Below are 26,650 nucleotides of genomic sequence, written 5' to 3' on the forward strand. Positions count from 1 at the left end.
ACCTTAGAGACTAACAAATTTATTAGAGCATAAGCTTTCGTGGACTACAGCCCACTTCTTCGGATGCATATAGAATGGAACATATATTGAGGAGATATATATACACACATACAGAGAGCATAAACAGGTGGGAGTTGTCTTACCACCTCTGAGAGGCCAATTAATTAAGAGAAAAAAAACTTTTGAAGTGATAATCAAGCTAGCCTAGTACAGACAGACAGTTAGATAACAAGTGTGAGAATACTAACAAGGGGAGACAGATTCAATGTCTGTCATGGCTCAGCCATTCCCAGTCCTTATTCAAACTGACTTAGAACAACGCTTCCTTAGCTCTCGTCCCCTAACGCCCCTACTCTACTTGCGCTACATTGATGACATCTTCATCATCTGGACCCATGGAAAAGAAGCCCTTGAGGAATTTCACCATGATTTCAATAATTTCCATCCCACCATCAACCTCAGCCTAGATCAAGCCACACAAGCGGTCCATTTCCTGGACACTACTGTGCTAATAAGCGATGGTCACATAAATACCACCCTATACCGGAAACCTACTGACCGCTACACTTACCTACATGCCTCCAGCTTCCATCCAGGACACACCACACGATCCATTGTCTACAGCCAAGCTCTAAGATATAACCGCATTTGCTCCAATCCCTCGGATAGAGACAAGCACCTACAAGATCTCTATCAAGCATTCTTAAAACTACAATACCCACCTGCTGAAGTGAAAAAACAGATTGACAGAGCCAGACGAGTACCCAGAAGTCACCTCCTACAAGACAGGCCCAACAAAGAAAATAACAGAACACCACTAGCTGTCACCTTCAGCCCCCAACTAAAACCTCTCCAGCGCATCATCAGAGATCTACAACCTATCCTGAAAGATGATCCTTTACTCTCACAGATCTTGGGAGACAGACCTGTCCTCGCTTACAGACAACCCCCCAACCTAAAGCAAATACTCACCAGCAACCACACATCACTGAACAAAACCACTAACCCAGGAACCTATCCTTGTAACAAACCCCGATGTCAACTCTGTCCACATATCTATTCCAGTGACATCATCATAGGACCTAATCACATCAGCCATACCATCAGGGGCTCGTTCACCTGCACATCTACCAATGTGATATATGCCATCATGTGCCAGCAATGCCCCTCTGCCATGTACATTGGCCAAACCGGACAGTCTCTACGCAAAAGAATTAATGGACACAAATCTGACATCAGGAATCAAAATACTCAAAAACCAGTGGGAGAACACTTTAACCTGTCTGGTCATTCAGTGACAGACCTGCGGGTGGCTATATTACAACAGAAAAACTTCAAAAACAGACTCCAACGAGAAACTGCTGAGCTAGAATTGATATGCAAACTAGACACAATCAACTCCGGTTTGAATAAGGACTGGGAATGGCTGAGCCATTACAGACATTGAATCTGTCTCCCCTTGTTAGTATTCTCACACTTGTTATCTAACTGTCTGTCTGTACTAGGCTAGCTTGATTATCACTTCAAAAGTTTTTTTTCTCTTAATTAATTGGCCTCTCAGAGGTGGTAAGACAACTCCCACCTGTTTATGCTCTCTGTATGTGTGTATATATATCTCCTCAATATATGTTCCATTCTATATGCATCCGAAGAAGTGGGCTGTAGTCCACGAAAGCTTATGCTCTAATAAATTTGTTAGTCTCTAAGGTGCCACAAGTCCTCCTGTTCTTCTTTTTGCGGATACAGACTAACACGGCTGCTACTCTGAAACCAAAAAAGAGACAGGAAATATCCTTTCAATAAAGTCTCAAATAACTGATGGCGAATCACCTTGCTCCACATTTCCCCATGGAAAGCCAGGAGGTGGTCACACAGCGTAGCCCTTGCTCTTCTAGACCCAGCCCAATTATCAGAAGGGCACTTTCTGGTTGTCTGTAACATGCTTGTAAACCAGCACTGTCTTCCACCAAGACCTGGTAAAAGTTCTCCCCCTTATTTACACATACACTGTGCAGTGCACTGCACACCCCAATAACATGAATGGCACTGGACACACTGACATCCAAACAGATCTGCAGGCAGTGCCTTCTTGTCCAAACAGGTGAATACCCGATCTCCTGAGCACCCTAGCGTCATACACTCTGTAAGTGCATCCCCTTTTGGGGTTCATGAACCTCCCTCTATGGTTGTCCATAATGAGTGAGTAGCATCTTTTCTGGGTGACATATTCATGTGCACTTGTGGGGTGACCTGACGGGGACACAGACAATGGCCACGTGTCATTAATGGCCCCAGCACAGTTCAGGAACCCCATCTCCCAAAGCCAGCTATTATTCTGGGGACATTAGCAATTGTCATCACACCTGGGTAGGGCCCTACCAAATTCACAGCCATGAAAAACATGCCACGAACCGTGAAATCTGGTCTCCCCCCGTGAAATCTGGTCTTTTGTGTGCTTTTAGCCTATACTATACAGGTATTATGGGGGAGACCAGCGTTTCTCAAATCGGGGATCCTGACCCAAAATGGAGTTGCAGGGGCGTCACAAGGTTATTTTAGGAGGGTCACGGTATTGTCACCCTTACTTCTGTGCTGCTGCCTTCAGAGCTGGACAGACGAAGAGTGGTGGCTGTTGGCCAGATGCCCAGCTCTGAAGGCGGTGCCCCAGCAGCAACAGCACAGGAGTGGCAATACTATACCATGCCACCCTTATTTCTGTGCTGCTGTTGGCAGAGGCTCTGCTTTCAGAGCTGGGCTCCTAGCCAGCAGCCACTGTTCTCCAGCTGCCCAGCTCTGAAGGCAGCGCTGCCACCCACCGCAGCGCATAAGTAAGGGTAGCAGTACCGTAACCCGCCTCTACAATAACCTTGTGCAGAGGTGAATTTAGAGTTAGTGGGGCCCTGTGCACAGCTTCATTTTCGGGAGCCCCTCTTCAGGACCCAGCCAAGAAAAAGAACATTCTTTTTTTCTTCCTCCTCCTCCTATATTATAAGTAAAAGGAAGTAAATGAAAATAAAATGAGGTACCTTGATTGGGGTGGGAGTTGGGGTGCAGGAGAATGTGCAGGGGTCAGGGGAGGGAGTTTCGGTGCAGGCTCTGGACTGGGGCAGGGGGTTGGGGTGTGAGGGGGTCAGGTGGCCAGCACTTACCTTGGGCGGCGCAGCTCCCAAAGCGACCGGCACACCCCTCTGGCAGCAGCTCCTAGGCGAGGAGGGGGGCAGGGGGTCTCTGTGCACCGCTGCCCGCAGGTGCTGCCCCCACAGCTCTCACTGGCTGCAGTTCCCAGCCAATGGGAGCTGCAGAGTCGGCGCTTGGGGCGGGGGCAATGCGCAGAGACACTCCCCCCCAGGGCTGCAGGGACATGCCGGCTACTTCCAGGAGCGGAGGAGGGAGGCAGCGCAGAGAGGGAGCCGCCTTAGCCCTGCTGTGCTGCTGCTGGCATGTCTCTGCGCACCCCTTGGGGGGAGGGGGGCAGTGGGTCTCTGTGCACTGCCTGGGGCAGGGGCAGTACACGGAGCCACTTCCCCCCGCATCAGGAGCACACAGAGACATGCCAGCAGCCAGACGCTTCTGGGAGCAGCGTGGGGTCCCTGGCCACGGAATGCAGGCAGTCGCCTGCCGGAGCTCTACTGCGCCGCCAGCCGGGATTCAGGGGCAGGTTGTCAGATTAGATTTGTCTTGCATTTTGGGGGGCCCCTGTCATTGGGAGCCCCGTGCCACCGCACTGTTTGTTTCATGGTAAATCTGCCTCTGACCTTCTGACCACCCCACAACTCCTTTTTGAATCTAGAGCCCTACAATTACAACACTGTGAAATTTCAGATTTAAACAGCTGAAATCATGAAATTTACAATTTTTAAAATCCTATGACCGTGAAATTGATCAAAATGGACCCTGAATTTGCTAGGGCCCTACACGTGGGTAAACCACAACAATAGCTGCCTCCCAAACCTCAACCGCCACAGCACCTACAGCTGACTTGACAACACCGAACTGGTTAGTCACTTACTGCGAGCAGTGTGGGGTAGCAAGCTTCCAGATGGCAATAGCAGCCTACTTCTGGACTGGCATAGCCTCCCTCATCAATGTGTCCTGGTGCCGGAGGGTCAGGGCAAGCCCCTCACATAAAACCATGAAGTTCTCCTTCCTCATGCAGTAGTTCTGGAGCCAGTGCTGGTCATCCCAAGGTCTGCAGGACGATGCAATCACACTACTCTGTGCTCGTGGCCCTGCTCCAGACCAACCGGTCAGCAAAGAGGAGATTCCACAGCTATTACAACCTGAATCAGCTGTCTCCACTTCATCACATTTTCATGCAGCCCTCCTCATCAAGGCATGTCACCCTCAGAAGTGGTGACAAGATGCTGCCAAAATGTCATCCATTGTGTCTCAAACACTCTGCTTCTACTTGCAGAAACGGGCATTGCTTTAACTATGCCAAAAGTCCTGAGCTGGATCCATGCCTGGGCACCATCTAGAATGGAGGTTGCAGGCAGAAATGAGAAGTGTGCCAAGCCAGAAGTTCAGTAGTTAACTGTGTTGATAAGCTAAGATCATTTCAGTACAGGGGCCCAGGAAGGACAGACAATACTGTGAAACAATTCGTAGAGCAGCATAGCTTACTGCAGTGCTCAGAATCATGGAACATGCCCCCTGAAACCCTAGCACCTAACCCAGGTTACTGCAGCAGCAGTGTGGATGCTGCTCCATGGGTATGACTTGAGTGTGGCTTTGCAGCACACATGCTCGCAGCTGGGCTTGGTTAGCCCAGGTTCCTGGGGCGGCGAGTTATATGGGCCCATGGTGCCAGTGAGCCATGAAATTCAGGGCCCAGGGGCCCGGCTCCACCAATGTTCGGGGCCTGGTCTCTCCCCCAGCCCCACCTGCTGCCACTGCGTGCCTGCCCCAGAGTGTTCCTGCTTGTCCTGGGCAGTGGGCAGGGAGCCACCACCTGCGGAGGGAGGAGGCGCACATGTGATGGCAGCCCTCCCCCCCACCCGGCACCTACCACAGGGGAGGCGAAGGGGCTTCCTAGACATGAAAGCAGCCCGGCCCCTAGGAGCATGTGCGATGACTGTGCCGGGTGAGTATGCTGCCGGGGGGGGGAGGGCTGGGGGACTGTGGAGTCGTCCTCCTCTCTGGCCCCAGCCCCGGGGCAGCCTGCCTGTGCCCCAAACTCCTCATCACAGCCCCACCCCAGAGCCTGCATGCCCAGCCAGAGCCCTCACCCCCCACTGCACCCCAACCCTCTGCCTAGCCCTGAGCCCCCTCCTGCACCCTTTACCTCTCATCCCCGGCCCCACCCCACAGCCCTCACTCCCCACCCCACATTGTGCAATATAGGAAAACTGTGAAACACTTACTGTTTCCAGTCCATTTTTACATTATTTTAAAATATATATATCAGTTTACAAGGCAGGTGGGGGGGGCAGGGGGGAGAGAGAGAGAGAGAGGGGAGACTTGGACCTGTTCTGGGCACCACCAAAAATTATACAAACCTGTCACCCCTGCAGGTTCCCACACCCAGGTAAATTCTGCAGTTAAGATATATCATAAATAAACCAGACCCGCCATCCTTCTAGCTGATAGATGGAGGGTGATGAAGAATCTCAAAGTGCTAGATGTGTGAAGTAGAGGAAAATACAACATGATGGTGATCAGGAATACACCTCTACCCCGATAAAACGCTGTCCTCGGGAGCCAAAAAATCTTACCGCATTATAGGTGAAACCGCGTTATATTGTACTTGCTTTGATCCGCCGGAGTGCGCATCCCCGCCCCCCCAGAGCACTGCTTTACCGCGTTATATCCGAATTCATGTTATATCGGGTCACGTTATATCGAGGTAGAGGTATATTTGGGAAACAAGACAAAATGACTGAAAAAAAAGATAACTACCACAGAATCCCCTTTGGAGGCACAGTAGCTACACATGCCAAGAGAGCTCATAAAAGGTGCATTAGTGGATCCACTGTCCTTAAATCTATTATTAGTAGAGACTGCTACTCATACAAGGACTAAGTTTTCTCCTCAACTACTAGGACAAAACTAATCCATTAAAAAAAAGTCTAATTAGCAATTAACTCCTCTCTCTGCCAGTTAATGTGAGCTGACTAGTGTTGGACGTGTGACTAGATTTAACAGCATCAGTCTTTTACAGGTGATGTTTTGGCACACAGAAGTTTTTGTCTGAGCTGTCTCCATGCCTTGGTGATACATCCAATTCAATAATTTTTTCCTTCCTCACTGTAGATGACTTGCAAATGAGAACCAAAATATATTTAACAGGGACATTACTGCCCCCAAAATGTAGATTTTGTAAAATAAGGTTTTACAAAGCACAATATTAAAATAAATGCTATTAGGCTTTACAAAATTCCATTGAATACAGTTGGTTTGGATTTATTCATGCCTCTGCAGCATTTACAACCCAAAAAAGTGCAGCATTTCTAGGGCATAAGAACCAGAAAATGAAGATGGCCAGTCTGTTTACTTCTTTTTTGCCTACATTATTTTGCTTAGTTCAGGCATTAACAAAGAGCAAAACCGGCCAGAAGTGAAATGAAAAACATTTATAAACTCAGGAGCTATAAATGAGACCGGTGAGGATTTTTTTTTTTTTATCCTGACAGTTCTTTTTAACTGATGTGACAATGTTCCTCCTCTATCTTGGTGGGTCCTGCGCTTATTGGCAGATTTTCTTGCCTCAGAAATTCACCATGTGGGTTGGGGAAGAGCCCAGAGACCTTCCCCTCTGGAAGAACCCACAATCCAGGTCAATTGGGAGGTTTGGGGGGAACCCGGGCCCGCCCCCTACTCCGGGTTCCAGCCCAGGGCCCTGTGGACTGCAGCTGTCTATAGTGCCTCCTGTAACAGCTGCATGACAGCTCCAACTCCCTGGGCTACTTCCCCATGGCTTCCTCCAAACACCTTCCTTATTCTCACCACAGGACCTTCCTCCTGGTGTCTGATAACACTTGTGCTCCTCAGTCCTCCAGCAGCACACCCTCTTGCTCCCAGCTCCTCACACCCGCACCACAAACTGAAGTGAGCTCCTTTTTAAAACCCAGGTGCCCTGATTAGCCTGCCTTAATTGATTCTAGTAGCTTCTTCTTAATTGGCTCCAGGTGTCCTAATTAGCCTGCCTGCCTTAACTGGTTCTAGCAGGTTCCTGATTACTCTAGTGCAGCCCCTTCTCTGGTCACTCAAGGAACAGAAAACTACTCATCCAGTGACCAGTATATTTGCCCTCTACCAGACTCCTGTACCCCACTGGTCTGGGTCTGTCACACTGAATATAAGCACTGAGAACCAGTAAGATACCAGAACACTAGTTTCAATTCCTTGCATGCTGAATGGTCCAGAAAATAGCTAAGTAACACAGGGATTAGCAATAAAGTTTTTTTTTTTTTTTAGCTCTAAACCACTAGTTTATGTGCAGCACAGGTCAATAAGGATAAAAAATAATCAAACCGTTTTTTAGTTGCTTATGTAAAATGAATCTGTGATCTCTGTTTACAGTACAATTCTTAGTCTTAGCAAAGGGTTGAATGAATTAGATAAATGTTTATCAGGGATGGTCTAGACAGTATTTGGTCCTGTATGAGGGCAGGGGACTGGATTCGATGACCTCTCGAGGTCCCTTCCAGTCCTGGAATCTATGAATTCTTGGGCAACCATCAAGCTTTTTCCTCACTACTGGTAAAGTTTAGGGTGATGATTTTTATTTATTTATTTTTAAACAGCAATCTCATCTCTCCAAAGCAAAAAGATTTCTTCTCCTTAGAGGAATGCCTGAGAAAACAGATAAATCTTGCTTTGCAGAGTACCTTGAAGACTGCACTGGAGCGCCACTGGACTCAGGGTGGATGTGGAACATGCAGATTTTAGAGTCAAGGACACTCTGAGGAGCATACCCTGCATTAAGCACCTAGATGTACAATTCTGTAGTCTGTTAACTCGATTGCCCTGCTAATCTCATCTACCATACGAACAGAAAATTTCCCCAGCCATCCTCAAAAATGTAACTAAATGTATTCTCTTAAACAATAAAAGGAGATGCAAGTATATTAATGTGCTTTAGCGGCAGACATCTAGTATTCTTAAACAACTGCTTTATGTCAGGAATATAATCTCAAATCTACAGATTCTTTACTCGAGGGGGTAAATAATTCAGCTGAAAGCACATTTTTGCTTGTTACCCAAGACCACACCTTTTTTGCACAGAACACTTTATGAAGCTCCCTCCAGACAAAAGTTTTTAATTAGAAGTGTGTCAGAAAACCGTGCCTCAAGCTGTCTAAAATTTTCAAGCATTACTCTTTGGATCTCAAGGTACAAACTGTTTCTTGAAATTCAGAAAAAGAACATTAATAGCAGTACCTGTATCTGGATTAGTAATGACAGACAGAAACACAGCCTGAAACTATTAGTTTCATCTGGGCAGGAAGGAATCTCAGTGTAGAAATTTCTAGCTGGAGCTGTTTTCAACAAGACAATTAAACATTGTCCCACTATAAAGTGTAAGCTGTCTGTGCTGATCACTGCAACATAGTATTCAGGAGGGGAAAAGTTGTATCAGTGCTGCAAATATTTGAATAAAATATGGATTTTTTAAAAAACATGTGGAGTATAAAACACTCTAGTGCTAGACGTGTGAAGTAGAGGAAAATACAATAGGATAGTGATGAGGAATATTTGGGAAACAAAACAAAATGACTGAAAAAAAGATAACTACCACAGAATCCCCTTTAGAGGCACAGTAGCTACACATGCCGAGAGATTATAAAAGGTGCATTAGTCGATCCACTCTCCTTAAATCTATTATTAGTAGAGTCTGCTACTCATACAAGGACTAAAAACTCTAGTACCAAAGACTACGTGAAAGTAGTTGGAGTGTCCTGATTTTAATTCATGAAACTTAATTTTCAAGCTGTAAATCTCTAATCTCTGAAAACAGCATGTCTTTACAAATTAAACAACTTTATTACGATATGGAAATATTTCCCCACTAATTTAAGTCTGTTTTTAAAATTTAGCTCTCATAATCTAGGCAGCTGCCCTCGTTTTTTAAAGTGGCAACTGATAAAGTAGGACAGGACAGGGATACAAAATAGAAATGCTGATTTGGTTAGGTGAGTAGCAAAGCACTTTTACTGTACATCTGATATCTCCCTTCCATCTCAAGATATATGCATAACAGGGTATTTCTAGCAAATATTTTTCCTGTTTTATTTCTGAACATGAAAGTAAAAAATGCTACTGTGAAAGAATCTATCGTTTAAGTTTACAGAAATTACAAACTACTTCTCTTCAGACCTTGCACTTCAAATATCAAAGCAAGGCAGTTAATGGCAAGGAACAATAAAAATTCAAGTCAGAGCACTAACAAATCTGATCTACACATTTCTGCAAACATTGAAAGAAATACATTTACTAACATTGCAATGATCACAGCTCACAAAACTTATAAACATGACTTCTGATTCAGAATGTTTTGTTTGGAGTTTCTGACCATTTAACTGTAAGGTTGCACTCATATCCAGGTGTCTAAACAGGTTGGATAATTAGTTTACCCTGGAGACTATTCTCCCATTAACAAGCTAAGCATTTATAGGCATAAAACTCTTGTCAGCATTATATGCAGTTAAAATCCACACACGTTGATGGGACAACAAACCCCCTTTGTCTACAAAGGTCTCTATCTGCTACAGAAAAACAACTCCGTTCAGAGGTGCTGCAAAGGCCTAGATTTTCTACACACATATCCAGCGCAACTCCTTGTAAATAAGCCATGTGATGCAAATGTAACTAAAAATGTTAACAATATCGTGCTAAATGCCTGCAACAGAATAATAAGGCCAATGAGTTGTTTTTATGATTAAACAAAACCTACAGTTAAAGTGAAAAATAAATAAATAAATACAGGTAAAGTGATGCAACTGTATATTTGGGTATTTAGGGGCTAAATGATTATATAGAGGGAGAGCAATGAAAGTATCCCTCTGTATATAGTTCGTTTAGTATACAAAGTAAAAAAGTTTTTAGGTATTATCATCTTGGATATTACTTGAAACACTAGTAGTCAAACATTTCAAGTAGAACTGTGATTAAGACGATGTCCCTTGAAATGTGTTTTCTTTTAATTTAATTCGATGTCTTCTTGATAACACTGACATTTCTGCAGACTCACCATTTTGTTGCAATTCCTACACATTGTATTTGCCAAGACTAAAGACAAGCAGTTATTTCTGATTAAAAAAAAAAAAAACCACAGGATTAAGGGCTGTGAAATGCAGCCAGAGATCTGATTCCTATATAGTCTGCACCTGTGACATGGTCATGATTCAATGGTTGAAATTAAGCAGCAGCATGACAGGGACACACAGTGTTGAAGCAATACATACTTTTCTACACTTCCCTGCTTTACCATCATGTGAAAAATGCCAGTTACTGGACACTTGAGAAGGCTGAAGTTACTTGTGAACTTGGGATGCAAAAAAACTCACTAAGCTTCCTCAACCAAAACCACGCTGAGATGCCAGAGACTGGCTCGGTGTAACAAACTCTTGACAATCAATGTAATCACAAATTGCATTTGAAAAAACGAACATACACATTAAGATTTCAAAGCCAAGCTAGGAAATGAAGAATTGAGGTTGCCAATGCAACCTTAATTTGAGCCTCTTTTGCATGTGCATTACGATACAGTCTTTAGTTAAATGATCACTAGCATGTTTGCCACAGGACCCTTGCCTCATTCATTTCACAGGATGGACAGTGCTCAATGAATGGGTTGCTATCTAATATTTATTTTTATCTTTATCATTCAATGTGCGCCCTCTTGTCATATTTACCGCACTCTCTTCAGACACTGCTCTAAAGACTGAACTGCTAATTTCCTCATGGGCTTATTTATGGTGTTCATCACCATAGGATCTGAGTGTTTCACAAAAACTAATGAATTTAGCTTCACAATTCCCCCGTGAGGGATTGTGGTATTAATATCCCCATTTTAAGGATGGGTAACTGAGGCAGAGAGAGACTAAGATCAAACATGATCTTTAATTTTGGGTGTCTGACGTGAGTGTCCAGTAGCTGGAATGCATCTACCAATCAGACTTACGCCCTGATTCTTCACAATATTTTGCAGTTGGCACTTTTTAGGTTCAGAGCACAGGTCCCATTGACTTCAGTTACCCTTATGAGTGTTCAGCACTTCTGTAAACTGGCCCCAGCATCTGAAGGTGGGCACCCAGAAAGAGAGAAACACACAATTAGTAGCCCCCTGTAAAAAAAAAGTTTGGTTTCAGTGACTTTCCTAGAATCATACACAACCCTAATTTATTCCCTGAGCACTATCCATCCTGTGTACTGAATAAGGCAGAGTGTCCGAGTGTCTTGTGGGGGGGAAGGGGAGGAGCATATATCATACTGCATATGCACAAGGAGGTGGACCTTAATTAATCCCCTTGTGCATATGCATAAGGGGATGCAGTCTTAATTCTAGCACTTCCTAGTTTGAGTTCTTGATTTTGCAACAGTAACGTTCTTTGAACATATTGATCCCCACGTCAGTCATCAGCACAGTTGAAACCTTTACATCTATACCACAGATCTCTGCCTCTTGTGCCAACAGAGCAACTGATGGCAGTAGGTTCCCATCTTATATGTGGGAAGGGGGCCATCCTCTAAAGCGAGATCACATTTTGCCAGGGAGTTTCAAAGCTATTTCCTGACAGCTAGGGACTGTTGAGAATGTAAAAGGAAAAATACCCTACTAAATCAAAAAATGGAGCATATTGCAGAGGAAAGATTAAGGATTATCAAGTATACATTTGTTAAAATCTTTTACTATTTGGCAAGTTTTATTCAATTAAACTAGTTGTGAACAGTCAGACAAGCATATGGGCCCAGCCTTCCTCTGTTCAAGGAGAGGTTACCGCAATACAGTTCTTCAGAAGGAGCTGATGTAAATCAAAGTGCTCTGTTGGCAAACACAAGCACTTTCTTCTATGAAGAAGTGCAATGAGTGCCACAGGATATCAAACTAATTTAGTTTTCTACATAAGAATTTCTCCTCATTTGGCGAAGGTAGGAATCTACGATAGACGTTTTCTTGGAGTGTTTGATGAGGCAAATTTTCTCTTTTTTTCCTGCAGTCCCATTTCTGTAGGTCTCACTACACTTAAAATGCCTTTGAAGAATTAACTGTAGCTACTGCCAGGTAGTGACAGAAAGAAAGTGCTATTCAAGCGAGGTCCAGAGCAAAAATACCCATATTCTTGGCATGCCTATGGATTAAGATCCTTAGCAGACAATATTTATTGAAAGTTTTATTGCTGTGCTCCTGGACTTGAAAGATAATATTTAGGTATGTATCATTTACAACCTACATAATTTATACAATGCACTTATGAGTAAACTTAGCAGAAGGCCAAATCCCAGTCAAACTCAGAGTTGTCCTATTTTACTAAACTGACTATGAGAAGTGTTCAGAAGAAGAGATTAGAGAACAGAGACTATAAAAGTAAAAGTTAATTTTCCATATGATCCCGATAACCAAGGCAAAAGAAACGACCTTGAAGGAGTGATATAGGTCTTTCTGCACTAAGGAATCCACTGCTACATGTGCTTTTTGCACGTATCCTATATTAAGAGTGTGTTTTCTAGAACCACACATATCAGGAGATTTTAAGAATGATTTGGGGGAGGGGGGGGGAAATCAGAGAATGCTCTTGTTTTGCAATTACTCCATGCGCTATTTGTCAAAACTGTTTCAATGCAACTCTCATGACTGCATGCTTTGGCTGTTTTTACTATTAATGCCACAAATGCTCATTATCAGATCTTATTCTTAGTTTTCTGATGTTTTATTATCTGCTGGGATATTCTATTTTCTGATCAATAGGTAGACATCCATTTTAGCATCTAGGCCAACTGGAAAGAGTGCTTTACAACAAAATTTATCTGATTACGCTTTTTGGACTTAAGTACCATCTCCACACCAATTAAGAAAGTTTGGGATCCTAGACACACCATGACACTGCACCCCATCCCCCAGCCCAATGGCTCTGCTCTTTGCTTGATATGATATTAACAGGGGGCCCCCTTCCTTTCCAAAGGGGCAGGGGGCAGCAGAATGGTGCCCTCTTCTCTTTTTCATGAGAGGCAAAGGCTCTCCGCCCTGCCGGAGAAGCAGAAAGGCAGAAGTGGCAGCAAGGGAGACCCCAGCAGGTCAGTGTCAGAGCCAGGAATAGAGCCCAGATTATCTGAGTGACAGACCACTGTTCTCAGCAGGTCTGTTCTCAGCTCCCCATCCAGAGGGGAAGGGCTTCTCCAAATGCTAGCTCGGAAGGGGGCCACAGGAAAGGAGAGGAGCTCTGACCCCACCCCCCAAGGACAAGCCCCCACCTCTGTCATATTCTCCTTAGTTGTCTCTTTTCTAAGCTTAACAGTCACAGTCTCTCTCCCTGCCCATCGGGAAGCTGTTCCATACCCCTATTCATTTTTGTTACCCTTCTCTATACCTGTTTCAATTCTAATATATATTTTTTGAGATATGGCAACCAGAAACGAACACAATATTTAAGGCGTGGGCGTACCATGGATTTATATAGTGGCACTGTGATATTTTCTGTCTTATCTATTCCTTTCCTAATGGTTCCTAACATTCTATTGGCTTTTTTGACTGCTGCTGTAGTTTGAGCAGATGTTTTCAGAGAACTATCCTTAATGACTCCAAGATCTCTTTCTTGAGTGGTAACAGCTAATTTAGAACCATCATTTTGTATGTATAGCTCGGATTATGTTTTCCAATGTTCATTACTTTGAATTATCAACAATGAATTTCATCTGCCCTTTTGTTGCCTAGTCTCCCAGTTTTGCGAGATCCCTTTGTAACTCTTCTCAGGCAGCTTTAGACTTAACTGTCTTAAATAATTTTGTATCATCTGCAAACTTTGCCACCTCACTGTTTACCCTCCTTTCCAGATCATTTATGAGAATGTTAAATGGCATTGGTCCCAGGACAGATCCTTGGGAGACCCTGCTATTTACCTCTCTCCACTATGAGAGCTGACCATTTATTCCTACCCTTTGTTTCCTATCTTTTAACCAGTTACTGAGCCAGGAAAGGACCTTCCCTCTTATCCCACAACTGTTTACTTTGCTTAAGAGCCTTTGGTGAAGGACCCTGTCAAAGGCTCTTTGAAAGTCCAAGTGCACTATATCAATGGGATCCCCCTTGTCCACAAGCTTGTTGACACCCTGGAAGAATTCTAATAGATTGGGGAGGAATGGATTTCCCTTTACAAAAGCCATGTTGACTCTTCCCCAACATAGAGTGTTCATCTATTGTTGAAACTATAGTGAACAACAGGCTATCAAACTGCCTGGTATTGAAGTTAGGCTTTTCAGCTTGTAATTGCCATATCACTCTGCAGTAGTTTTTAAAAATTGGGCTTACATTAGTTATCCTCCGAGAGTCCTCGGGTACAAGGGGCTGATTTTAGGGATAGGTTACATACCACAGTTAGTAGATCTGCAATTTCATATTTGAATTCATTCACAATTCTTGGCTGAATACCATCTGGTCCTGGCGACTTATTACAGTTTAATATATCAAGCTGTTTCAAAACCTCCTCTACTGACACCTCAATCTGGGACAGTTCCTCAGATCTGTCACTTTAAAATGGTTCAGGTGTGAGAATCTCCCTCACATCCTCTGCAGTGAAAACGGATTAATAGAATTTGTTTAGCTTTTCCACAGTGGTTTTGTCTTCCTTGAGCGCTCTTTTAGCGCTTCTTCATCCAGTGATCCCCACTAATTGTCTGGCAGGCTTTCTGCTTTTGATGGATGTCCTCGGGAGCCAAAAAAAAAAAAAATCTTACAGCATTATAGGTGAAACCACGCTATATCAAACTTGCTTTGATCTGCCAGAGTGCGCAGTCCCGCCCCCCCCCAGAGCACTGCTTTACCACGTTCTATCTGAATTCATGTTATATCGGGTCGCGTTATATCGGGGTAGCGGTATACTTGACTTGCCAGAGTTTATGCTCCTTTCTACTTTCCTCAGTACAATTTGACTTCCAATTTTTAAAGGACGTCTTTTTGCCTTTAACTGCCTCTTTTACTTTGTTGGTTAGCCATGGTGGCTTTTTTTTTTAAAAGTTTGGGATATACATTTAGCTTGAAGGCAATTCATTCTTGTGACTGTTCCTTTTAATTTATGTTCAATTAGCATCATCATTTTTGTGTAGTTCGCCTTTCTGAAGTTAAATGCTATTGTGGTGGGTTTCATTAGTATTTTGCCCCTACAAGGGGGAATTTAATTATGTGATGGTCGCTTTTAATAAGCAGTTCAGCTACAGTCACCTCTTGGATCAGCTCCTGTGCTGCACTTAGGACTCTCCCCTTGTGGGTTCCAGGAGCGACTGCTCTAAGAAGCAGTAATGAACGATGTCTAGAAATTTTATTTCGTGTCCTTCTATCTTGCATCCCTTCCTCAAGTGACATATATCCAATCAATATGGGGATAGTTGAAATCCCACATTAATGTTGGGGTTTCTGTTTGTGTAGCCTGTCTAATCTCCCTGAGCATTTCACAATCACCATACCTGTCAGGTGGTCAGTAGTATATTCCTTCCGCTATATTCTAATTATTTAAGCATGGAATTTCTATCCACAGAGATTCAATGATCTAGTTTGATTAATTTAAGATTTTTGCTACGTTTGACTCTATGATTTCTTTGACAGGTAATGCCACTCCCCCCTGAGTATGATCTATTCTGTCATTCCCACATATTTTGTACCCTGGAATCACCATGTCCCATTGAGTATCATCATTTCACCAAGTTTCTGTGATGCCTATTATATCAATATTCTCATTCACAACCAGGCACTCAAGTTCACCCATCTTAGTATTTAGACTTCTAGCATTTGTGAATAAGCAATTATAAAGTTTGTCAATATTTAGTTGTCTGCCTTCATGTGATGTAATTGAAGGAGATTCTTTCATTTGACTGTTTCGCTTCATTTCCCATCTGTACTTTATCAGTTTCTATCCTCTCCTCTTTTCGAGAGTATTCCCTTTAATAAATCCTCCCTTAAGGGATGTCTTTGTCCCAACAGTGTGCTCCTCCACTCCTGCTTTCCCCCAGCCCTTAGTTTAAAAAGTGCTCTACAAACTTTTTAATTTTACATGCCAGCAACCTGATTCCATTTTGGTTTAGGTGGAGCCAACCCTTCCTGTATAGGCACCTCCTTTCCCAAAAGGTTCCCCAGTTCCTGACAAACTTAAATCCCTCCTCTGAATACCTGTCTTATCCACACATTGAGACCCTGCAGTTGTTTGTGTGTCTAACTGGTCCTGCAGATGGAACTGGGAGCATTGCAGAAAACGCTACAATGGAGATCCTGGACTTTAATCTCTTACCTAGCAGATTAAATTTGGCCTCCAGCACCTCTTTCCTACCTTTCCCTATTATCGGTGCCTACATGTACCACAACCACTGGCTTCTCTCCAGCATTGCCCATATGTCTATATAGATGTCTCAAGAGGTCTGCACCCACCAGACAATTCACCGTGTGGCTCTCCTCATCATCACAAACCCAACTATCTAATATTTCTAATAATTTAATCCCCCATGATTATTAACTGTCTCTTCCTAATAACTGGGGTTCCTTCCCCTAGATGGGTATCCTCAGTGCAAGAGGATATCATGACATCTGGAAGGAGGGTCCCAACTATGCGATCATTTCCCTGCGCTACAGCTTCATGTTCTCCTTCCCCAACACTGTCATCCTCAACTGTGTCCCTGAAAGTTTCATCTGTCTACCTCTGTCTCCCTTAGTTCCTCCAGCTTAGCTACTCTGGTCTCAAGGGCCTGTACTCAGTCTCTGAGGTTCATGAGCTGATTGCACCAAATGTACATATTTGCCATGTGCCCACAGGCAGGTAATCGATCATAAATGCTGCATTCAATACAACAAACTGGATAGCCCCCAGTCTGCTGCTGGACTTCTGACCGAGTTATTTTTACTCTTGCAGGGGTTTTTGTTTGTTCGTGCTACGATTTGTTTGTTTGTTTTGGGGGGGCATCACTGGCCTAAGTTTAGAGTATGTTTGTTAGGTCTATCTGGCTCTCACACTCCTTCTCTAAACTCCCCTGTTTCCTAGCTCCTCTGGGTGCTTAGAAGCTGGTTTTTTAAACCCCTGTTCTCCCTGATTTAGCCCCGCCCCCAAGGAAAGCAGACTAGAGCCTCATTAGGAAGCTTTCAGCCTAGCCTAGCAGGAATCTAGGCTCAGCACACAGCCCCCCAAAAGAGACCACACTATAAAATTCAATCAAGCAGGCACATGGCAAGAAAGCACATAACAAAAAACTAAGACAACAAACTCACTCCAAGGATCACATAGTTGCTCCTCTTTCACCTGGAGCACTCCTTCACAAAACTCCCATTTGCTGCTCCTGTTTGCTAGCTAACTGTCATGTATTGCTTCTAGCCCAATCAGGTAGTGCATGGGTGCAGACCCTGGACTTTCAAAAGACCTATTTTTTCCTCAACTGAGAGTACAAAGACATCTGCAACCAACTAAATTATTCCAAATACTCAAATATGGGCTTATTCCTTTCATGCAAAAGGTACCCCTGAAAAAAGGGAGGCAACTATAGAAGAGTCAGATTAATAATACAAATTAAAAATACCTCCAAAATATTGGATCTGTGCCCAAGCTGGCTCACTGAAGCAGTTTATCTGGTTTTCTGGCTTAGATAAGGAGTCACCATGGGAACTATAAAATGAAGAGGGACTAAAAGGGGGAAATAAAATTTATAAAGCGACAATGAAATTCTCTTCAGCATAACAGACTGATTTGTTTTTTTTTCATTTCTCTAACAGCTCTGTCACTTTAACAATCTGATAGATCCATAGGAATTGTGTTACAGGAACCACAAGAACCCTCGCACAACCATTTTCCTATTATCAGTTGCTCCAAGCAGGGTTTGTTCAATTAACTAACAACACTGTGGGGAGGGGGAAGCAGATTTGAATGCAAGCCACAGTGGAAGTCTATATTTAAAAACATTTGGACAAAGAAAGCTACATAGACAGTAACAGGCATGCTTGAATTTGAAAACGAGGACTTCCTGCCCCTTTCAGGACCCTGCAAACACTGGAAGTTCAGCACTAAGACCTTGTCTACCTGGAAAAGTTTTAGCAGTTATATTGGTAAAACCACCACCCCAGACACTTCCTATTACAGTATACGAGTGGCTTTTTTTTTTTTTTTTTTTTTAATTTAGCTTAAGTCCCTACCCAAGCAACAAGAGCTAAACCGAAAAAAGCAACTATTACACATACAGGGGTTATACCAATACAACTATATCAGCTTAAATACACATCCTAACTTACACTGGTATGAATCTCACATGTAGACAAGCCCTAAATGTGACAGAACGGTAGCTCTTCAAATATTCTGTTGCAAGCTTTACATAGATTTTTGTATATATTGCCGTAGTCAGCCAACTGAAAATATGCACTGCATTCTGCAGAAGTTTTTTTTTTTTTCAAAGTAACAAGGGAAATATCCTGGAGCAAATTTTTTTTTTTTTTTATCACCACCATTTAAAGAAGCAGCAAAAACAGGTAAAGATAATTAGAAAAACGTGTGCCATCATGGTAAATGTTACAACTGTAGTGGTTTTTAGCTAGCAAAATCTTAACTACTGGTACTCATTCTCTGCAACTAAAAAGCCAAAGAAGGAAGTCTCAAATATGCTTAGTCAGTCTCAAGTGAAGGGCTCTGGTTTTCACTATGTTAGATATTAATTCATTTTTTCTGCATTAAAAGGTTTATTGGGGGACTACTAACCTTTAAAGAGCTGGACAAAATTAATTCTCAGAGCACCCACCTGAGGCATTAGCCACATTCTATAGGCGAAGAGAGGCAGATAAATTAAAGGACTTGCCTAAGGCCACTCAGTAATTTAAGATCAGAGTTGAGATTAGATTTCAGGGGGTTCTGTCTCCCAGGCCTAGTCTCCCTCCAGTGATCCATACTGTCTCTTATTTTTGCATCTTTCACTTTTAATTGTTAGTCCAAGATAAAAAGACCAACATTTGCAAATTAAGAGATTGAGATATGAAATATAACAACTCCAAATAGAGCAATAAGTAAATCAGACTAGAACCTTGAAATTTGACAGATTGTACCCAACATAATTTGATAAGAGATGTGATTTTTCAAAGGCAGCTCTGGGGGTAAACTTGCTCTGGGGGTCTACAGTGCAGCAGCAATGTGTACCTCACTGATTGATACCAAGATATCATTTGTTTGTGGCAACAGTTTCAGTAAAAGGTTCTTGTCCTGTCCTCCTAGCTGGAGGAAAGATGCAGTAGTTCTCTTTGAGAAGGAGGGAGTAGGAATACCAGATATATAATAAAGATGTGACACTTATTCAGATACCCGAGGCCCAACATCATCACAAGAGGAGAAAATGCATGAGGAGGACCTGAGATTAACAACCACCACTGTATCCTTTTTATTTATATTTGTTGCAATGAGCCGTATTCTGATTCTATGTACAGTGAAATAGAAGAAAAGGCCTTGTGCTCAAAGAGTGCATCATAATGTGCCCATTGAATTCAGATATAGCGAACCTTGATTTAGAGAGAAGTCGGCCAGTGAAAAAAGAAAATTGATTTCAAGACAAAAGAGTCACTGAAACTTGAGATGTCTATTAAATACCTGTTTTACTGCATAATGAATTCCAGCATACAATATTTAAACCAGATCAAGATTAAACCTTAAATTTTCTGAAGAATGGAACTTTCAGAATTCTGCATGACCTACCTTTAGATCAATGTCACAGCTCCGATCTCAGCTGAAATTGCTATTTCCCAATGTCGTAAAACACACCCTCTAAGATAGTTAAGAGTACAAAGCCAAGATCCTGTGCCAATTGCTTTTAGATACCTAAAAGGGAAAACAGTATACATTTAGTCATACAATTGTACACAAGAGGCCCTTGATTGTTACTTCTTATAGTACTAAAAAATTATATCTGAAGGTTTTTCCCCCTCCAAAGTATGCACAAAACCAGTCAGAATCTACAGGTATACAGTGACTCAAGTTGTGTGGGAAATGATTTTGCCATCCCGGGAAATTTTTTAATATTGCAAAAAGTTTTCCCTTTCCAAATTGGGACAAGATCAAAATCTTGAAAAATTTTAAACTGAAACTAAAAAAACCCCACAGTTCGTTCAAACATTATTTCATTTAAATACTTTTGAAATGTTTTGTTTGACTTTTATTATTATTTAAATTTCACTACAAATTAAATTTCAAAACAAAAGGTATTTCAAACGAAAAGATGGAACTTCTGCTTTGAAAGTGCCCAAAAAGGACAGAACACCAAACATTGAAAAACTTTTGACATGGAAATGTTTAGTTGAAGAATTCCCAACCAGCTCTACTTATGACAACTGTTCATCTGGTCATCTGCTTCGTAGTAAACTGAGTGCTCAACAGCATGCAGTCTTCATATGCGACCAGTCGACTTTGGTACAAGGAACTTGTTAAATAAAGTTGCTAAAAATATTTGGCCCTGCCTGAATACTGTAATAGTACATTTCTGTTCTAAAACTCAGACTAACTAAAGGACTGAGTTTAGGTTACATCACTAAACTCAACAGCATGGGTATCAGTTTCTAAATAATAACCGGCCTCCTGCGCAGGAGGAAGCATGTGCAGTCAGACTATAACATGGAAACATTATTAGTATTAATTAATAAATAACAATAATAAATAATAGCTAAAATTACTTGATTTTAACTGACTGAAGATTTATGAATTAATAACCAATGCAGATTCAAATACATAAAGAAGGGCGAGGGGATGAGAAGTGGAAGAGTTAAAACTACAAAAAGGGAAAAAAATGCTGCATAATTTTCCTATTGAGTGAAACGGTGCAAGCAATACTGGTACAGGTTAGTCTTTTCCCATGTGTGTTAATTAAACATGAAACCAAAGCTCTTTCCTCCCACCCCCAACTGGGACAAGCTCAAATAAGGCAACTTCAAAATAATTAATGCCCAGTACGAAACAGTTACCTTTAGTTTCACAATTGAGATTACATTGTAACACAACACAGTTTTCTTTTGCATAATTTTATTATTGATACAACACTCGTCATACGAGTCCACAATAATAAAAGAAAGAAAATTTGTCACAGAAGTATGAAATAAAGGAAGACCTACACACAGTCAGTCTTGGTACTAAGTCTAGCTGGGGACCTTAGCAAAGCCACATAACCTTCTTGGTGACATAGTTCAGTCTTAAAAGAACTAGTCAACGTTAGTACCATTATCAGTTAATATTGTGAACTACTGAAGCAGCTGTTCACATAACCCTGCTTACAAAAAAAGAAAGAACAACACTGCAAGACAGAGTGGACAGACAGGAACGTTGTTGGCCAAGCTTATATACTGCTAAACATCACTGGACTCCCAGAGCAGAGAGATGTCTTAGGGCTTTCAACACTTAAAATGCTACAGCAGCACAGCTGCACCACTACAGTTGCAATGCTTCAGTTGTAAACACCGCTTACACTGACAAGAGGGTTCTCCCGTTGGTGTAGGTAATGCACGTACCTGAGAGGCAGTAGCTAGGTCAACGGAAGAATTCTTCCATTTACTCAGCTCTGTCTACATGGGGATTTAGGTCATCTTAATGCCACTCAGAGGTATGGATTTTTCATGTCCCTGACCAACATAGTTAAACTGACCTAATTTTCTAGTGTAGACCAGGCATTAGTCTTGTCATCCCATCATCATAGCTTTAGCCTGGGCTTCTTACAGCACAAGAAGTCAAAGTCACAACTGCACCAGGAAGCTCTAGACAAACAATATATCCAGACCATCTCTCTTTAGGGCTAGTGGGGAAGAAGATCAAGATAATTCCAAAAAGAAACCCTGAGATCATAAGCTCACAGATGCTATGTTACTTGTACATACTTGAATGATAGCCAAATACCAGCCCCACTGTTGAATTTTTCTGAAACTCAACCTATTATCTTTGTTGTTAAGTGTGTTGATCGGAAAAGTCAATATAAAAAGCATTGTGGTAATTTCTGCAAGGTAACTGTTTTTTAAAAGATAAAATGATACGGCTGAGAAAATACCAACAACTTTCTTTTCATTTTACTGACCATACACACACGCCCCCACTATAAGCAAAAGAACCCTTTAAAACAGCTGCTTAATTTCATGGTCAAGATATTTGGTTTGTAGAACTTGAAGGTATTCAAGGCAAAGATAAAACACAGTCACATCATCCCCTTATGGAAAGACCATGGAAAAGTCTATGTTTGGATGTATGTTGGCTGGACAAATGAACGTACTTAATCATTATTCAACACCACCACTCACAAAGCAAGTACCGGTAATTGTTTCCTCAAATTGTTTCCACAGTCTCTATCGCTTTTAACAGAAAACAAAATTACCAAGGTACCAAATTTAACCTTAAACTGACAATGTCCACTACTAACAGTAAATTAATGCAAAAAGCTAGGTTAATGCAACAGTTAAGTATCTACATCAGAAAATGTCTAGCTAAAGTTGTATGTTCATCATAGCATCTTGTAATTTTTTCTTCATTCTTGCATGCTTACATTACTTTTGTTGTCATAATTGACCATTATATCTTTGTTGACTTAGGTCCACATGGAGCTCCTTGTAGGATCAGGGTCTCAGACTTTTTATATGATCAGGAACATCTCTAAACTAGGTATTTTAATAACTTTATCAGACTACCACAGAAACACACAATGAGCTGTACTAAAAATGTTAGTAAGTATAAAAATAAAAAAGTAATAAAATTAATAAAATAAAACATTTATGATTTTTGTTTTACCATGTTACTTATGTAAAATGGTCATGGTGTATACGTCATGTACCCTAGTTTCAAAGGGTCTTAATAAAATTAAAATATTATATTCTCCTAGTGTTTGATGCATTGACTTTATTGCTGACAGTTTCTATAATAAGTGAGAACGTGTTTATAGGGTTAGAATGAAATCTGTTCTGAATGGCAGAAATTCTCCTGGTACTTTTTCACAATGGTTTAGCATACTGTGTCTAAGAGAGAGTTATTTTAGTCCACATGCAAAGTTATCTGTAATTTTTCAAGTAAATCATACCAGTAGCAGCCTTAACTGAATTGCCTTACTTCTATTTGTCTCAAAACCTTAAAAAAAAATTAAAAAAAATTGGTCCCTGAGTGCTCCTATTATAAGTACCTACATGCCAAGTAGGTCCAGCGGTTAGGGTTCTAGCCTAGGACTTTGGGAAACCTGGGTTCAAGTCCCTGCTCTGCACAGATTTCCTGTGGGAGTTTAACTAAGGGCTAGCCTACACTAGAAGTGCCGTAGCTCATCTCGTGAAGATGTTCTATGCCGACAGCATAATAAATCCACCTGCGAGAGAGGTGGTAGCAGCTCGACCACCGACATAGCCCTGTCCGTACCAGTGCTTAGGTTGATGTAATTTATGTTGGTCAGAGGGGTGGCTTATTCACACCCCTGAGCAACGCAAGTTATACCGAAATTAAGTGATAGCGTAGACCTAGCCTTAATCTCTATGCCATGGTTCCCCATCTGTAAAACAGGGATAATACTTCTGTACCTCACAGGTGTCTCAAAGATAAATACACTGAAGATTGTGAGGTGCTCAAATATTATCATAATGAAAGCCATATAAGTATCTTAGATTAAAAAATCTATTAGATACATTTTTAAATTTGAGACATAAAATCTATCCAAAAGTTTATTTCAAGCCTAGAAACTTCTTCACTCTCTGAAACCGGAGGTGTCCGAGAACCCACCATACCTATTACAGTTGACAGTAATTTATGGCTGTGAAAGTAATAAAAGACTTGAAGGGGGATTTTTAAAATCACATCTTCAATTTCAGCCTTGCCCTTCAGCACAGTTGTAATTTGAGATATACTATACCCCTAACATTCCAGGTGAATTGAAGTTTTATGTGAACAGTTCCCATGCTTAATCTGTTTTGTCTAGTCTCACTGTTGATATTCCATCCCCTAACTAGAAATTTAATCAGGTACAAACATTTAACTATCAAACGATTTAAAGATACAGACAAATGCAGACTTTCCACATTTTCCAGTCCAGAAAAAAAATATTTTATGGCAAAAATAAATTAAAGTTTTTGATACAGTAAAGAGATGCAAAGTTAAATGTGACATTACCATGGAATCCCTAGAGAAGTTTTTAAGGGTGAAAAGGATCTTTTAATTATGTTGGTGTCATGAGATTCTATGTACGTTGGATTTATAGCTTGAGTACACACAATTCTAAATGCAAAGAGGTTCAAATAGCTCCATGTCCATCTTTCTGAAAGTATTGTTTTTTAAAGTCCACTTATTGTTGGGACAAGTATGAGTAATAGGAAGATGATGGTACTGCGGGTACAGTTAGATGCCCTTGATCTTAGACAAGACACTTACCAACATTCTATTCAAACTCATCTGAGTGGTGAGCTTCCTACTTTGGGAATAGGGAGTGACAGGCATAGCACTAGCTGTGGCACCAGATACTTTAGAAATTAGCCCCATACTACAGTCAATAAGAGTGCATTCGTCTACTCTTGAGGTGCCAATGGCATAGAGGACTATTATGAAGTCCACATTAGAAGTGTGTTTGCAACCTCCTTGCCAATCTTAGATCAAGAATAAAAGCACTGGAAGTCTATATTGATTCTTGACAATCCAGGAGCAGCAATGACCTTGATTTCATAAATGTTATTTATGGCTAAAGATAAGAAAGCTCTCTTTGCTTGAATGAATGCTTAGCTAGGAATATAAATATTTTCTGACACAAGCGAGTAAAACTCATTCCATTAGGGCCAAAACTTCCTTCCCTACCATTTCACCTGCACATGGTGACCACTGACAAAAGTTATGAGAATAGAGGCAAGATGCATCCAGGTACTAACAATTTCAGCAAAGATTAACGAGTGTTCTGATTAATTGGTGCTCTACAATATTCAAGTCACACTTGAGTATTGCATATGCTGATTCTGTGCAAGACATAATTATGATCAAATCTGTTTTCTGTATTGTGTTGAATTAGTCTGATTTTATGGAAAACAATTGCCATCAATATTCTTTAGAGCAGCAGATCACGAGTAAACAGCTCTTATTTGGGCATGAAAGACAGAGAAAGACACACAGCTATACCTGGGTATCTGCGAGTGTATTAGAAACATTTCACTTTCTATATGTGCCTATGTTTTCTAACCACACAAGATTATAAAATATATGACGTGCGGCAAGACCTGTGCCCAGAGAGTAAACGTAGTAGAGCGGAGGGCTGATTTACTTCCATTTTCAGTCTCAGGATGAACATGCCAGTCTACCATTGCATTTGGCATTTTTAAGTTTAGATTAGTCACTTTTCCAGCAGACAGTAACCTAGTGGATCAGACACTCAATAGCTCTGCTAGCCTGGACACATTGTGCCCATGATGGGCTCCTTCCGTCCTTCCATTCCCCTCATGGGCACAGTGTGCTCAGGCTACCACTGCTCTCCATTCTGTTCTCCCCTCCCTCCGGTGGACAATCTGTGTGGCTCCTCCATTTCCCCCTTCCCATCTCTCTTACTCCCCACCCCCATATCAGGGTCACTGTGTATCTCCCATTTTCATCTCATTTCACCCACCTCTGGTTCCATGCCATTCCTGGGGACCCTGCTTTTCTCTATCCATCTCCACTTCCCACCCCCTTCATCTGCACCTCCCCCAACTCCAGCTCCCCACTGCTACATCTGTCTACCCATCCACCCCTGGGCTGCCTGCTTTCTTCATCATCATCACCATCACCATTCCCCCTGCTCCCACTCCTTTGCAGGTTCCAGCTCTGTTCCCTTTGGGATCCTGCTTCCACTGACAACACTTTCCCCCTCCGGATCCCTGCTCATATTACTCTCCCTCCCAGTAAGGCTTTCCTATTTCCGTTAGAGTCTAGGCTACGGACAATATCTCCACACAGGAAGTTAAGCTGCTGCCTCTGGTATGTGTAGGCAGCAGCAGGGGGCAGCAGAAAGATTCCTCTGCTTGCAGCACAAGGCTGCCTTGGCCCCCCAATTTTCCTGTCAATCAGGCTTTTCTGTGTTCCGATTTCCACGAAAAATTAATAAGGTTGTGCCCATTGATGCCTAGAAATTTCCCTGACATTTCTGAATTGGTCAGACGCAGCATGACAGGCAAACAGGAGTCAGTGAGTTGAGCGTTAGACCACGTTGGTCAGACGCAGCATGACAGGCAAACAGGAGTCAGTGAGTTGAGCGTTAGACCACGCTTCACCTGGCTAGTAATTAAATTTCACTTGCCCAGATCAGATTTCTGTAGTCTAGGGATGTGTGGAAAAAAGGATTTTTCCTAGCTTGACCCTATCTCGTGGCTAATAGAAACTTACTCTTCTCAGGTGGAATGTTTATCATTACCAGCTACATTTCTGATGACCATCACCATAGTTTTGGATACTTAGTCATTCATTTTACCTACACAAGATCAAAACAGACATCTCACTGGCCAAGCTTGCAAAGGCCTAATATTCAATTCAATGGC

At 42.0% G+C, this 26,650-nt stretch overlaps 1 long non-coding RNA gene across 3 annotated transcripts in view; it reads right to left on the minus strand.

The window, feature by feature from the left end:
• The window catches only part of LOC135977643 (uncharacterized), a 228,301-nt gene that overhangs the window by 187,401 nt on the left and 14,250 nt on the right, over positions 1 to 26,650 (minus strand). Inside the window, exons 2-4 of one of the 3 annotated variants that reach the window (XR_010595081.1) lie at positions 19,857 to 19,979; positions 17,710 to 17,813; positions 13,446 to 14,862 (exon numbers count right to left, since the gene is read on the minus strand). This is a non-coding gene — a long non-coding RNA (uncharacterized LOC135977643). The other 2 variants (XR_010595080.1, XR_010595079.1) reach the window with 2 other exon arrangements.

This window comes from Chrysemys picta, unplaced genomic scaffold (assembly GCF_011386835.1).
Source record: "Chrysemys picta bellii isolate R12L10 unplaced genomic scaffold, ASM1138683v2 scaf5, whole genome shotgun sequence".
In the NCBI taxonomy this organism is placed as follows: domain Eukaryota; kingdom Metazoa; phylum Chordata; order Testudines; family Emydidae; genus Chrysemys; species Chrysemys picta.